This window comes from Thalassophryne amazonica, chromosome 4 (genome assembly GCF_902500255.1).
Source record: "Thalassophryne amazonica chromosome 4, fThaAma1.1, whole genome shotgun sequence".
NCBI lineage: Eukaryota > Metazoa > Chordata > Actinopteri > Batrachoidiformes > Batrachoididae > Thalassophryne > Thalassophryne amazonica.
The window spans coordinates 60,386,944-60,401,492 of record NC_047106.1 but is presented as its reverse complement, the minus strand read 5'-3'; positions in this window follow the sequence as shown (position 1 = coordinate 60,401,492).

The following is a 14,549-nucleotide window of genomic DNA, read 5'->3' as shown; positions in this document are numbered from 1 at the left end:
ACTTTGTCAGCTGATGGCTAATAATCACATTATTCCCTTTGGCTGCTTTGGGTGAAGAGACTCAGTCTCAGACGAGCTGCTGTGGTCCCAAATGACGCATGCGCAGTGAAGGCAGGGCGGACCAATTTTTAGGAGGGAGCATTCGGCCTGCGACACTGGTCTACAGGCTCCATGGTCACTTCTCTCCTCCTGCCATCAGGGCAAAATGGTTCCATTCCCGCACATGTCTCTCCCAAGGGATGGAGGGGATGCTATGATGTGTGCAGTTGCCATGTGTCAGTCTGGGGGCTATGTGGCAGTCGCACTGATGAAACTCCTCACTGTCACTCACGTTATCACACATCCATTTTCACAGTCTGCACATCAAGTGGTAGCTTTGCCCTGTACATATACACACATGAATTCATGTAACTCACATATTCCCAGTTGGATGGCCCGTTATGCGCCACACAACCGATGACTGGATTGTTTGTAAAGATGACAGGATTCTTTACATGGAATACTGATTTCATCTGATGTGATGTGACACTGTGGCCCATATAAATTACATTACATCATAACATAGTGCAGTGTGGTAGCCGTGTTGCTCTGTGCAGGGCGTATATAGGAATGTGAAAGGGGGGAGTTCAAATCCTTGAGTTGGGGGTCCAGTGGGCCGCAGGGCCCCTGGTGGGGTCGAGGGGCAATGCCCTCATGGGGGGCTCAGGGGGCATTGCCCACCGAAGCAGAAGCTTTTTGAGGATTTCAAAATACATAAATTTCATTTGAAACCCAAAATGTATCATTTTAGGAAATACATTTTTATATACAAATAGTCCTTGCTTGGGATTGGATCATTTGCCATAAGAACCACCCAGGAAGAACCAAGATATCATTAATGCAAACTTTATACCTGCCTGTCAGTTGCGAATGACGCAACCGACAGGCGTGACAAAACTCAAGCATGTGCACGAAGGTTCAAGCTTGGCTGATGCAAGCGCACATGATTCAAATCCATATAGTTTTTGCAAAAAATAAAAAGGTCGGATAGTTTTCTAACAGACCTCGTATGTAGCAGTATTAATATTCGCGTTTACATTATAAATATGTATGTATATATACGTTATACATTAAAATAGCGGTATTTAATTTGGCGACCTTGTTTAACTCGCAGAATTCGCATAATAAATCCCACGCAAATATTTGCACCTTTACAGTATTTGCAACAGGAAGGAGAAGCTCCCATTATTTCTCACCTTATACATACAAACATGTTTTTACAAACCAGACAAGTGTAATTGTGTGTCTACATGGGTATTTACAAGCCTACTAATCTGTTTGATATCAGAGGAGGATAGGAACCAGGGAGCAAAAATTCTCAACCCCCATGGGAAAAGTTTCCCCTTTCATCACTTAAGGGATTACTCTGGCAGAGGAAATTTAAACTTGAGGGTGTGTGATAATAGTTGTGTAACAGTTACTGCTTGTTCCTTATTATCAATGAAAAGAAAATACATAATGTTGATATCCAGATCAGAAAAAAATCAGGGGGGGGGGGGTTCGGTTGAACCCCCTGAACCCCCTCTATATACGGGCATGTGTGTACACTGGATCCCATCAGATCTCAGAATTGAAGCAGAGTACTTTGAGTTCTGATTAGTACATGGCTGGGTGACCACTTTGGAACACCAACATGTATCTCCATGTTGAACTGGGGTTGTGTCAGGTAGGGCAGCTGGTGTAAAACATGTCAAATCCCAATGCAGAGCTATACTGAATTTGCTAGGGCAATCCTGAATAACTAGGGCCACCACCACCAACAACAACAAAAACAACAACAACATATCATCATGGTGTATCCATATCCACACTCCAGATGGTTCTCCTCCATCTTTTAAAAATTGTAGTTTTGCATCACCAGTTATACAGCATCATGATGAAGTGGTATAGAGGTTTTTATTAAATAAGAAAAAAGAACACTTGAAAGTTCAACTACAGTTTACCAGAAGGCATATCAAGCATAGATTTGATCTGTTTTGTTGAAAGAAAATTCTTCTCTGTGCAACTCCTCTATGAAGGCATGAGTGGTGATGCAAAATGCAAAACTTGCACTATGAAAAATTTCTTCACAGCAACAGAAGCCTATAACTTCTTCAGGGTTGTCTGGGTGTCAGTTTTTGAGAACTGTCGACTCCACACAGATTTACCATAGAGTACCATACCGTTTGTATTTCTTCATAATTCATGCAAATAAAGTCCAAGACATAATCAGTCTTGGAAATGTTCATGTATCCATCTCCTGACTTCTCTGAAGAAAACTGGATGTAAAAGTGTTGGTTTTCATCTGATATACTGGAGGCACTTACTTATTCATACCATAATTTTGACTTTTAGATTTTTATTTCTTTTAATTCATGATGTAGAGACTTCTTTTCACTGTGAGGTTAAAGGGCATCATTTTAGAAATTTTAATATACAAAGCCTGAATTTTTGTTTTGTTCTTTGATGTCCTAAAAAATTCCAACATGTAAAAGCTCAAGGGGGCAAACACTTTTTCACACCACTGTAGACAGATATGAGGGGCGATTTAGAAGTTTTGAGCCTGACGCAGAAAAAGTAGGGTGCAGTTCTCCTCCATCTTTTGCATTCTGAGAAACTAACAATTCTCGACATTGCACCCAGTGAGTCAAAATTAAAAATTTCTCAAGTGGACCTTGAAGGAAGATAGATAGACAGCTAGCTAGCTAGCTAGCTAGATAGATCAGTAACTCAGAAAAAATTCAATGATCATTCCGACCAACACCTAGATAAAGGCCCCTTCACACATAGTATGAATGTGGTCGAATTGCACATGAAGCAGGAATCGTATGCAATACGTATAAAATTGTAGCTGCCTCCAACGCCTCGTACACCTGTTGCTACAACTTTGCATACACCAGCGGCTGAAAGACAGAGTGTGCGCTGTGAGAGCCCATCGAACCCTCTCGCGCCAGGTGTCAGCCAGATTCCAGGGTTGACACACACACAAACATCCAACACCGCTCACTTGGCACTTAGAAAATGTGTGACCATTCACACTGTTAGCACAAAAACAGTCAGCAGATGATCAATTTCAAGCTGGATGTGAAATTAGTCTAAGTACCCCCATGACTGTGGAGTTGCCGAGTACACATGTGGCATGCCAGAGTGTCGGCTCCCCCCACAACATATGTGTGCGTGTGTTTCGCGCACTCACCCCTGCTCCCCCCCCCCACAAGTACGTGAGTGTGGTTTGCCCCCCCGCCGACAACAGCCACTGCTGTTCACAACTCTGGTCCTGGGCATCACAGCTGGAGAACACGTACCATGTTTTGATAGACACGTGTGTGTATGTGCTTGCTGTCCTCAAGTGGAAATACATAAAAACATATATTGCTGTTGAGACAGGCTGGAGAGCGTGCACATGGCTGTTCCAGCTGCATTGGACCGTCAGTTCATGTGGACATGCAGCAGATGATCTGAATGGCATGTCTGTTTGACAGGACACGCATGTCCTGTGAGAGGCATGCCGCAGGACTATATGACAAGCCAACAGTGCAACAAATACATCACTTTCTGTCACGTATCAGCAGAAATACACCGTAACAAATGCCGTTTGGTCAGTTATCACGGCGCTTTTTTCTCTTTTTTAAAAAAAAAAATCCCTTTATGTCCAGGCATTTTTCCACATGTTTTATAGGACAGTGATGGTAGCGCAGTGGTAAAGTTTCTGGCTGGCAACCAGAGCTTTTGTACATTGCAGGTTCGAATCCCGTGGGTGGCATGTATTTTTCTTTTTTTTTTTTTTCACAGCAGCTGTGCGATGTGGTTACACACTCCAGCTGCTCACACTGTGTTGGTTTCGTGCACGCTCGTGCATGACACCATGCATGTTTGTGAAAAACACCATCGTGTGCATGAAACCGTCGCAGTGGCTTTGTTCACGCCTGCCCGTCGGTTTGATGTTTTAGTGGTTCGCACATACGAGCTGTTCCGCTGTGATTCGCCTTGATTTGTACTTATTCATACGATGTGTGAAGGGGCCCTAAAACATAGTTTGCTGTTTTTTGTTCAAAATGTTAACATTTGTATTTATTATTTGTGCTATGAACCACTTGTGACTCACTACAAGAGTGTTCATTACAGACAAGGGGTTAAAAAAAATGCCTTTATTTCTTAAATTTAGAGTGAAAACTTTTGAGGAAGTACTGAAGTATGACAGCGATGGAGAGGAACAGCTGAAAGCAGTAACTTGTTTCGAAACAGTTTCCGGTCTGAATCTGCTTTGTATGCTGCACTTACAAGTGAACATTTTTCATGATGTTTTCTTTTACTGTCATAATCATTTGCACCTGTCTGTTTGTTAACACAAAGGCCAAATAAATACTCCATCCCCACACGGTATGAGCATCAACTCATCATTTATCTCTTGATATGATACTCGGGCTGTCGTGCCTCTGACGTCTGTGGATTTGCCGTTGTGTTTACATTGCAGTATTTCAGTCTGCTGTTTGGGGAAAAGGGAATTCCACCGGCAAACTGTTGCCTAATCAAGCTGCCTTGCAATCATTCGTAACCTTCTTTAAATCCAGATTAAAACTTTTAATTCCTTATCTAGATCTAGATCTATGAATAAGGACACCTGCTCTTTGATGAAATGTTCTTAAATCAGTGTTAGGTAGTTTGATTTTGTTGCTTTCACTCAAAAAAAAAAAAAAAAAAAGAAACAGGATGAACTCAATTCAATTATGAGCAGGATTTCCATTTAATAAATATATGTAACCCAACTAAAAAAAGCACATCCATGCAAGATAATTTAATTTAATTTAGTTGGGACTACATATATTTATTAGATGGTAATCCTGCTCCTAATTGAAATGAGTTCACCCAATGAGTCAGTTTTTGAGTATAGAATTATGAAATAGTTTTGTTATCATTATCTGGAAAATTGAACTAAAGTTGGCTTTTCTAAAACATACAGATTAGTGACATATTAAAGGAAAAACCAAGATATTGGACTTTATTGTCTTGACCGACCTGGTTAGTACTTGGATGAGAGACCTCTTTGGAACACCGGGGGCGGTGTGTTTCTCCAGGTCATTGCATCGGGAAGGGCATCCAGCATAAAATTTGTGCCAAATATCAATGTGGCTCTGGCTGTATCCGCTGTGGCGAGCCTGAACAGATGTGAGCAGCCGAATGGACAACAACAGCAGTCTATGGCATAGTCTGAAAATCAATTTGGGGCATGTCTAACTCATCTGTGCTATTTGGAGGGTCCAAAATCTGAGTCCAGAGATGTCGTCAGATTGATCCTGACGACATCTTAGAAACATGGTGTCTAACCAGATCCTTACTCTGGATGGCATTACCCTGACCTCTAGTAATACTGTGAGAAATCTTGGAGTCATTTATTGATCAGGATATGTCATTCAAAGTGCATATTAAACAAATATGTAGGACTGCTTTTTTGCATTTACGCAATATCTCTAAAATTAGAAAGGTCTTGTCTCAGAGTGATGCTGAAAAACTAATTCATGCATTTATTTCCTCTAGGCTGGACTATTGTAATTCATTATTATCAGGTTGTCCTAAAAGTTCCCTGAAAAGCCTTCAGTTAATTCAAAATGCTGCAGCTAGAGTACTAACGGGGACTAGAAGGAGAGAGCATATCTCACCCATATTGGCCTCTCTTCATTGGCTTCCTGTTAATTCTAGAATAGAATTTAAAATTCTTCTTCTTACTTATAAGGTTTTGAATAATCAGGTCCCATCTTATCTTAGGGACCTCATAGTACCATATCACCCCAATAGAGCGCTTTGCTCTCAGACTGCAGGCTTACTTGTAGTTCCTAGGGTTTGTAAGAGTAGAATGGGAGGCAGAGCCTTCAGCTTTCAGGCTCCTCTCCTGTGGAACCAGCTCCCAATTCGGATTAGGGAGACAGACACCCTCTCTACTTTTAAGATTAGTCTTAAAACTTTCCTTTTTGCTAAAGCTTATAGTTAGGGCTGGATCAGATGACCCTGAACCATCCCTTAGTTATGCTGCTATAGACTTAGACTGCTGGGGGGTTCCCATGATGCACTGAGTGTTTCTTTCTCTTTTTGCTCTGTATGCACCACTCTGCATTTAATCATTAGTGATTGATCTCTGCTCCCCTCCACAGCATGTCTTTTTCCTGGTTCTCTCCCTCAGCCCCAACCAGTCCCAGCAGAAGACTGCCCCTCCCTGAGCCTGGTTCTGCTGGAGGTTTCTTCCTGTTAAAAGGGAGTTTTTCCTTCCCACTGTCGCCAAGTGCTTGCTCACAGGGGGTCGTTTTGACCGTTGGGGTTTTTACGTAATTATTGTATGGCCTTGCCTTACAATATAAAGCGCCTTGGGGCAACTGTTTGTTGTGATTTGGTGCTATATAAATAAAATTGATTGATTGATTGATTGATTGATCCTCTTTAAAAGTCATGTGTGTGTTTCATGTATAAAATTGAAAATAAAAAATAAACAAACATGGATCACATGTCACTCCCTTTAAAACTTAATTTGCCAGGTGCACAGTGCTCTAGTATTGAGCAAGTTGACACAAAGATGACATTTTTCTGTAAACACATCAGCACCAACCTGACAGAGTGCACCAGTGAAGAGTGACCATCAAAGCTCCTCGAGGTGAAGCAGTTTTGCATTTTTGCATGAATGTTTAATTTAGCTTATTGTCATTTTCATTTCAGTTTCATTGTGCATGCAAGGAGGGTGTACATACACCCTGAACCCACTTATGTAAAGTGCATCTGTGTCCCATTCCCTTTAAAGACTAGAAATACACTTCATTCAACTTTCCACTTTTTTGTGCAATGTAAAAATTACTGACGCTGTTAGACAATACAAATACACTGACACTATTCCTGACCACACCTCAATTATAAACTAACATACTAATGGGCACAAAAATGAGTGAAATACTTTCCAGCATTTAGATAAGGTATGGGCCCTGTGCATTGAAACCACTATCATTTTGGGTGGAAATTTTTAAAAATGCTTTAGGGAACTTTGTGCTGGGTGTAAGACAGATTCCAAAGTGTCTAAATGTATTGGGTTACCACATGCTGCCAGAAAAGGCTCAAATCATTCTGGCATTCACTCTAGTTATTGGAACTCATGGTTAGTGGTTGTGTGAAATCATCAATCAGGGTAGATATACACACATCACCAGGTGCGAGGCTACTGCAGTGACCATACAACAACAACAAAAATAAAATAAAAAAGCCTGCACACTTACTCCTTTGTTACTTCCTTTAATGTGACACCATTTCGTTCCTACTGGATCTTCCTCTGGTCATTCTGACCAGAGGAAGATAGTGGTTGTGTAAATCCATTTATTGTCAAACAACTGTGTTTACTCTTTTTAAGTCTACCCACATGACCCTGATCAAACATTTAAATACTCCAGTCCCTAATACTGTGCATTGCCCCTTTAACATCAGTGACAGCTTTGAGTCTTTTGTGCTAGTTGCGCACAAGGCCCTTTATTTTCTCTGATGGTAAAGCTGCCCATTCTTCTTAGCAAAACGCCTCCAATTCCTATAAATTCCTGGGCTGTCTTGCATGAAATGCAAGTTTGAGATCTCCCCAGAGTGGCTCAATGATACTGACGTCAGCAGACTGAGATGGCCATTCCAGAACTTTCACTTTATTTTGCTGTAGGCAATGACTTGGCCTTATGTTTTGGATCATTGTCATACTGGAATATCCAAGTACATCCCATGTTGAGTGCATCATGGGATGTACTTGGAATGATGGGATGGGATCTGCTTGGGATCATGGGATGATGGGATCCGACTGACGAGTGCAAATTTTCCTCCAGTATTTCCTGATAAAATGCTGCATTCATCCTGCCATCAATTTTGACCATGTTTCCTGTGCCTTTGTAGCTCACACATCACCCAAAACATCAGCGATCCACCTTTGTGTTTCACGGTAGGAATGATGGCCTTGTTGACTCTTCTCCAAATGCTACATTTATGGTTGTGGCCAAAAAGTTCAATTTTGGTCTCATCACTCCAAATTACTTTGTTCTCTGTGCTGTTTGGCATATTGCAAGTGGGATACTTTGTGGCTTTTGCATAGTAATGGCTTTCTTCTGGTGACTTGAGCATGCAGCCCATTTTTCTTCAAGTGCCTCCTTATTGTGCATCTTGAAACAGCCACACCACTTTTTTTTTCACAGAGTCCTATATTTCAGCTGAAGTTATTTTTGAGTTTTTCTTTGTATCCTGAACAATTTTCCTGGCAGTTGTTGCTGAAATATTATTGGTCTACCTGACTGTGGTTTGGCTCCAACAGAATCCCTCATTTTCCACTTTTTAATTAGAGCTTGAACACTGCTGATTGGCATTCTCAGTCCCTTGGATATCTTTTTTTATTATGTGCCTGTGACACAATGCGTGCTCTGATTGGCTGATTACCGGTCAGATATTTACCCATATGCAGACCGGTTACCATGACAATCGGTCCGCAATGTGTACACACAAGAAAACAAAAAACACGATTAAGAAAAAACAAGGCGGACATAAACATACTTCATAAATATCTAAACAGCATCTGAAAAAACACAGATTGAAAGCTTACCAGCTCACAACCAACCCATCTGTTAGCAAGTTCTTCATGGAGATGAAGCAAACAGGTCTGACTACGAGCCATCAGCTGGTTTCATATTCATGCGATACTGTACGTTTTTGTGTTTATATATATATATATATATATATATATATATATATATATATATATATATATATATATAATAAACAAATTATTAACCTCACTTGCTCAGTCTGTACAGGGATATCAGACCAATGTGTTGTCAGTACAGACTGAGCTTTAGTGAGGTCCGTATGAAAAGCGATATTTCTGATATTTCCCCATACCGACCTCGCGGTTGGTTAATAATCCTTTAATATCCTTTCCTGTTTTATACAGTTCAATTACCGTTTCTTTGAATGAAAGATGCAAGTGTCTGTCAGGAGCCCAGAAACTCACTGACCTTTTATATACACACACTGATTACAAGCAAACAGCTCACAGATGAGGAAGGTCACCTTTTGTAGCCATTCAAACCCATTTGTGTCAAACTGTGTGCATGTTATCAGGCCAAAATCACCGGGGTTGTAAACTTTTTATCAGTGTCATTTGGTTAGTTTCTGTTGTCATTATGATTTAAAAAGAGTAAAACACAGTTGTTTGACAATAAATGGCTTCACACAACCATTAACCATAAGTGAAAAAAGGTTTTATGTTATCACTCATATTCTCAGAAAAATGCCCAAACAAATCAAAAATTCTGTTAGGGTATGTAAATTTCTGAGCACAACTGTATATCTATAACATTCTATCTTTTAAAACCTTACTGTAACCAATGTCTTAGGCATATCATGTCATGTTACACTGGGTAATTAGAAATTATAAAATGGATACATTTGACCAAATGATGTCAAAAACAAAATTAATCAATAACATTTAAAATGAAGGTCAGTTGTTTTGACCACATTTGATGTTTTAGCACACATACTTCACTCAACCATTTTCTGAACCATACCTGGAATAGTAAAGTGAAAAAAAAAAAATGCTTTTTTCTTTGCTATCTGAATTCCGGTACTCTTAAAATGAACTCCTTTTAATACTACATACTTGAATCTTACTTGGGAATGCTAATACCTCATACTGGGCAAGTTGATTATTTTCCCTTGATAATTTATTAGAATTTTATAGTTTTAGTCCAATAAAAACTGTTTACTCCAGTAAAAACTAGTGATGTATTCCAGTTACACTGGGAAGTGATAATTTCCCAGTTAATCCCCAGTAACACCACCTGAAGTTGGAATTTCAACTTGTCAACTTGTTCAGACACTGCATACCCTGAGTTCACAACAAAGATGGCTGCTGCTAGCATCAACAACAGTGAAAGCTGTATGTTTTACTGGAATTAGAGACTTCTGACTTTGTTGTGTCCAGTTTCATAAATTGTGCACACTGTGTTGTTCTACTGCTGTCTGTTGAGATGTTGATATGGTATTTTTATGGAAATACAGTGTAATCTGTTGCTTATCAACTGGTGTTGCAAATGGGGCTGTTGATACTGATGTTACTCATGATGTGGCATGTGCGGTAACTGATGGCGTTAACCACAGACTCACTCACTCACTCACTCACTCATCTTCAACCGCTTACTCGAATTAAGGGTCACCAGTAACCACAAATGGTAAAATGTTTAGGTACAGGTCGTGGGGTCTTCAAAGAAAAAGGTTTGGAACCACTGTAGCACATCTGTAATGTCCCTTATCTCACCTATTTCCAGGCAAAGAATAATTTTGCATGAGATTGTGTTGCCACTCATAAACGAAGAGTTAAAGTGGGTGGGATTTAGTTAGGATAGAGATGGAGATGGCAGTGAGTGAACGGTGAACTAGTATTAGCTTTCCCACGTATACCTCCAATATGTCTGTTACTTTGTCATTTAAACAGCTGAACAGCTTGGGACTCCGGCAAGGACGGTCGCATTCCTCCCCTCTCCTCTCCTCCTTTCTGCTCTCTATCTCTGCTCCGACCTTCAAAGTCCCAGCTTCACCAGACTGTGAATTCTTCAAATTATGATTTGGATTAACTATGGAATTGATCAGCTGGTCTCTCAACGCCATTGACACCATTTGTTTTTGACAAGGAGATCAGGGTTTGGGGACCCTGCGTGCCCTGATGGAACCTACCCAGCGGGCTTTGCTCTCGACGGCTGAGAGAATGGAGTGTGACATGTGGCTCCACTCTCTGTGGAAGACGTTGAGGATTCATTCGTATTCACTTTTATGGTGGGAGTTTTGGTGCTGATTGGTTTGTGCACTGCCCTGACCCACAGGAATATTAGCAAGACGGCTGCTTCCAGAATTTTGTCCCCTCATCAGTCCGTCATGATTAATGAGTTGGGCAATGCTGTATAATCTCAGACTGCGTGAACTCTTGAACTCAAACGCAAAATGGATTCAATCTCAGAGCAAATCACTGCATTGCAAAGGAATTGTACTGCTGAGGACCAGAGAATATTTTTCATAAATTTGGACTCTCGACGGTCAGGGGTGCAGTAAATAGAATTCTGTATCTCTCCACCAAACATCAACATGGCAGGCTTATCGGCTCCTGAAGGCCAAATTCCCTGCTCTTCCCCCAGAAGGATCTACAGCTTTGGTGAAGGAATTCGGACCCCCCCCCCCCCCCATCTACCCCCTTCCCCCCCAGCCTGCTGTTGCCTAGCAACATCAGACTTTACACACACATGGGCAGAAATTGACAGAAATTTAACTCATCTACACATGACGCATGTTTCCCTCCCTCCATCCCTACTACCCCCCCCCACCGGTCTCTCCACTCCCCCCACTCTGGCTTCCTCCTTGCCACCTCGAAGGCAGGGCGGTTTTTACTGCTGCAGCCTTCAACCCCCAGGCTGGGCGGCGTGGGCCCCTCCTGTTGCGGCCTTCACCCACTTTGCCTCAATTCGGAAGACGGACTACTTCAAGTTCAGTGCACATAAACAATGTCAAATGTATATGTGTTGTCTTTAATTTTGATGTGTGCCATTATTACGGTAAACAAGTAATAACTGTGGATTAATTGCTGTATCTTGTCTGAGGTAATTGGAGTGTAAACGTAATTGCCCTTTTTTGGGATCAATAAAGTTGTCTGAAGTCTGAAACCACAACTGTGGAATTATAATACCACAGTTCTGGTTTAACTCACAAAAATATGAGTTACATTTCTGGAAATGTAACTCATATTTTTGTGAGTTGATCATCAACTCCCAGTTTGAGTAAGTAATTCATGTACCCTCTTCTGAAGGATAAATATGAAAATATTTTTAACATATCTGCCTTGGTGTAACTCCTCAGTTTGTCCTAACTTAACCTTTAAGCTCAGCTGCATCTTAGTCAGAAGTTTAAACATTTTATGACTCAGTGCAAACTCAGCACTGCTTTCCTAGAAAACATTTTTTTTCTTCATGTATGCATAAAGCAGCACAGTGGGCTAGGATAGTATCTCACTGATGCACCACTGGTGGAGAAGAGACGGAGATGCAATGTCGATCAAATACAGGTGAAGCAGCGATAACATTCTCCTGCGGAATGTCACTGACAATGAAAATAAAACAATAAATCTGGATCACCTTGTCCACATTCTCCGTGCAGGTGAGGTTTGCTGGCAAGGACAGCAAACTTTGTGGCCGGGCACAACGTGTAGTGTGCCTGTAAAACTGGACTGTGCATTCACAGTTGGGCCATGCTAAAAACTGAATAATTTCCACTGCTGTCCTCAGAAAAATAAATATATAAATAAATAAACACAATGAATCTGGTCCATGTAGCTTGTCTGTGGATGGACAGGACACATCCAGCTTGCTCGTGTGTATTCACACTGGGTGGCTGCCGGCCAGCTGCGGAGCGAGGCGGCTGTAGGCTGCTGGACTGTTCAGCCACCTCCAGAAGTGCTGTTCCTCTCCGATCATAAGGAAAATAAGTATTTGAACACCCTGCGATTTTGCAAGTTCTCCCACTTAGAAATCATGGAGGGGTCTGAAATTTTCATCTAAGGTGCATGTCCACTGTGAGAGACATAATCTAAAAACAAATTCCAGAAATCGCAATGTATGAGTTTTTTTAATAATTTATTTGTATGTTATTGCTGCAAATAAGTATTTGAACACCTGTGAAAATCATTGTTAATGTTTGGTACAGTAGCCTTTGTTTGCAATTACAGAGGTCAAACGTTTCCTGTAGTTCTTGAGTTTTCACACACTGCAGCAGGGATTTTGGTCCACTCCTCCATACAGATCTTCTCCAAATCTTTCAGGTTTGGAGTTTCAGCTCCCTCCAAAGATTTTCTATTGAGTTCAGGTCTGGAGACTGGCCAGGCCACTCCAGGACCTTGAAACGCTTCTTACAGAGCCCCTCCTTAGTTGCCCTGGCTGTGTGTTTGAGGTCATTGTCATGCTGGAAGACCCAGCCATGACCCATCTTCAATGCTCTTACTGAGGGAAGGAGGTTGTTTGCCAAAATCTCGCAATACATGACCCCATCCATCCTGCCTTCAATACGGTGCAGTCGTCCTGTCCCCTTTGCAGAAGAGCACCCCCAGAGTATGATGTTTCCACCCCCCATGCTTCACGGTTGGGATGGTTTTCTTGGGGTTGTTCTCATCCTCTAAACATGGTAAGTGGAGTTGATTCCAAAAAGCTCTATTCTGGTCTCATCTGACCACATGACCTTCTCCCATGCCTCTTCTGGATCATCCAGATGGCCACTGGTGAACTTCAAACGGGCCTGGACATGTGCTGGCTTGAGCAGGGGGACCTTGCTGCCCTGCAGGATTTTAAACCATGACAGCATCATGTGTTACTAATGTAATCTTTGTGACTGTGGTCCCAGCTCTCTTCAGGTCATTGACCAGGTCCTCCTGTGTAGTTCTGAGCTTTCTCAGAATCATCCTTACCCAACAAAGTGAGATCTTGCATGGAATCCCAGACCGAGGGAGATTGTCAGTCATCTTGTGTTTCTTCCACTTTCTAATAAATAATCACAACAGTTGTCTTCTGCCAAGCTGCTTGTCTGTTGTCCTGTAGTCCATCCCAGCCCTGTGCAGGTCTACAGTTTTGTCCCTGGTGTCCGTAGACAGCTGTTTGGTCTTGGCTATGGTGGACAGGTTGGAGTGTGATTGATTGAGTGTGTGAACAGGTGTCTTTTATACAGGTAACAAGTTCAAACAGGTGCAATTAATACAGATAAAGAGTGCAGAATAAGAGGGCTTCTTAAAGAAAAATTAACAGGTCTGTGTGAGCCAGAATTCTTGCTGGTTGGTAGGTGATCAAATACTTATTTGCAGCAGTAACACACAAATAAATTATTAAAAAATCATACATTGTGATTTCCGGATTTTTTTTTTTTTTAGATTATGTCTCTCACAGTGGACATGCACCTAAGATGAAAATTTCAGACCCCTCCATGATTTCTAAGTGGGAGAACTTGCAAAACCGCAGGGTGTTCAAATACTTACTCAACAAAAATATAAACGCAACACTTTTGGTTTTGTTCCCATTTTGTATGAGATGAACTCAAAGATCTAAAACTTTTTCCACATACACAATATCACCATTTCCCTCAAATATTGTTCACAAACCAGTCTAAATCTGTGATAGTGAGCACTTCTCCTTTGCTGAGATAATCCATCCCACCTCACAGGTGTGCCATATCAAGATGCTGATTAGACACCATGATTAGTGCACAGGTGTGCCTTAGACTGCCCACAATAAAAGGCCACTCTGAAAGGTGCAGTTTTGTTTTATTGGGGGGGGGGGAGATACCAGTCAGTATCTGGTGTGACCACCATTTGCCTCATGCAGTGCAACACATCTCCTTCGCATAGAGTTGATCAGGTTGTCAATTGTGGCCTGTGGAATGTTGGTCCACTCCTCTTCAATGGCTGTGCGAAGTTGCTGGATATTGGCAGGAACTGGTACACGCTGTCGTAT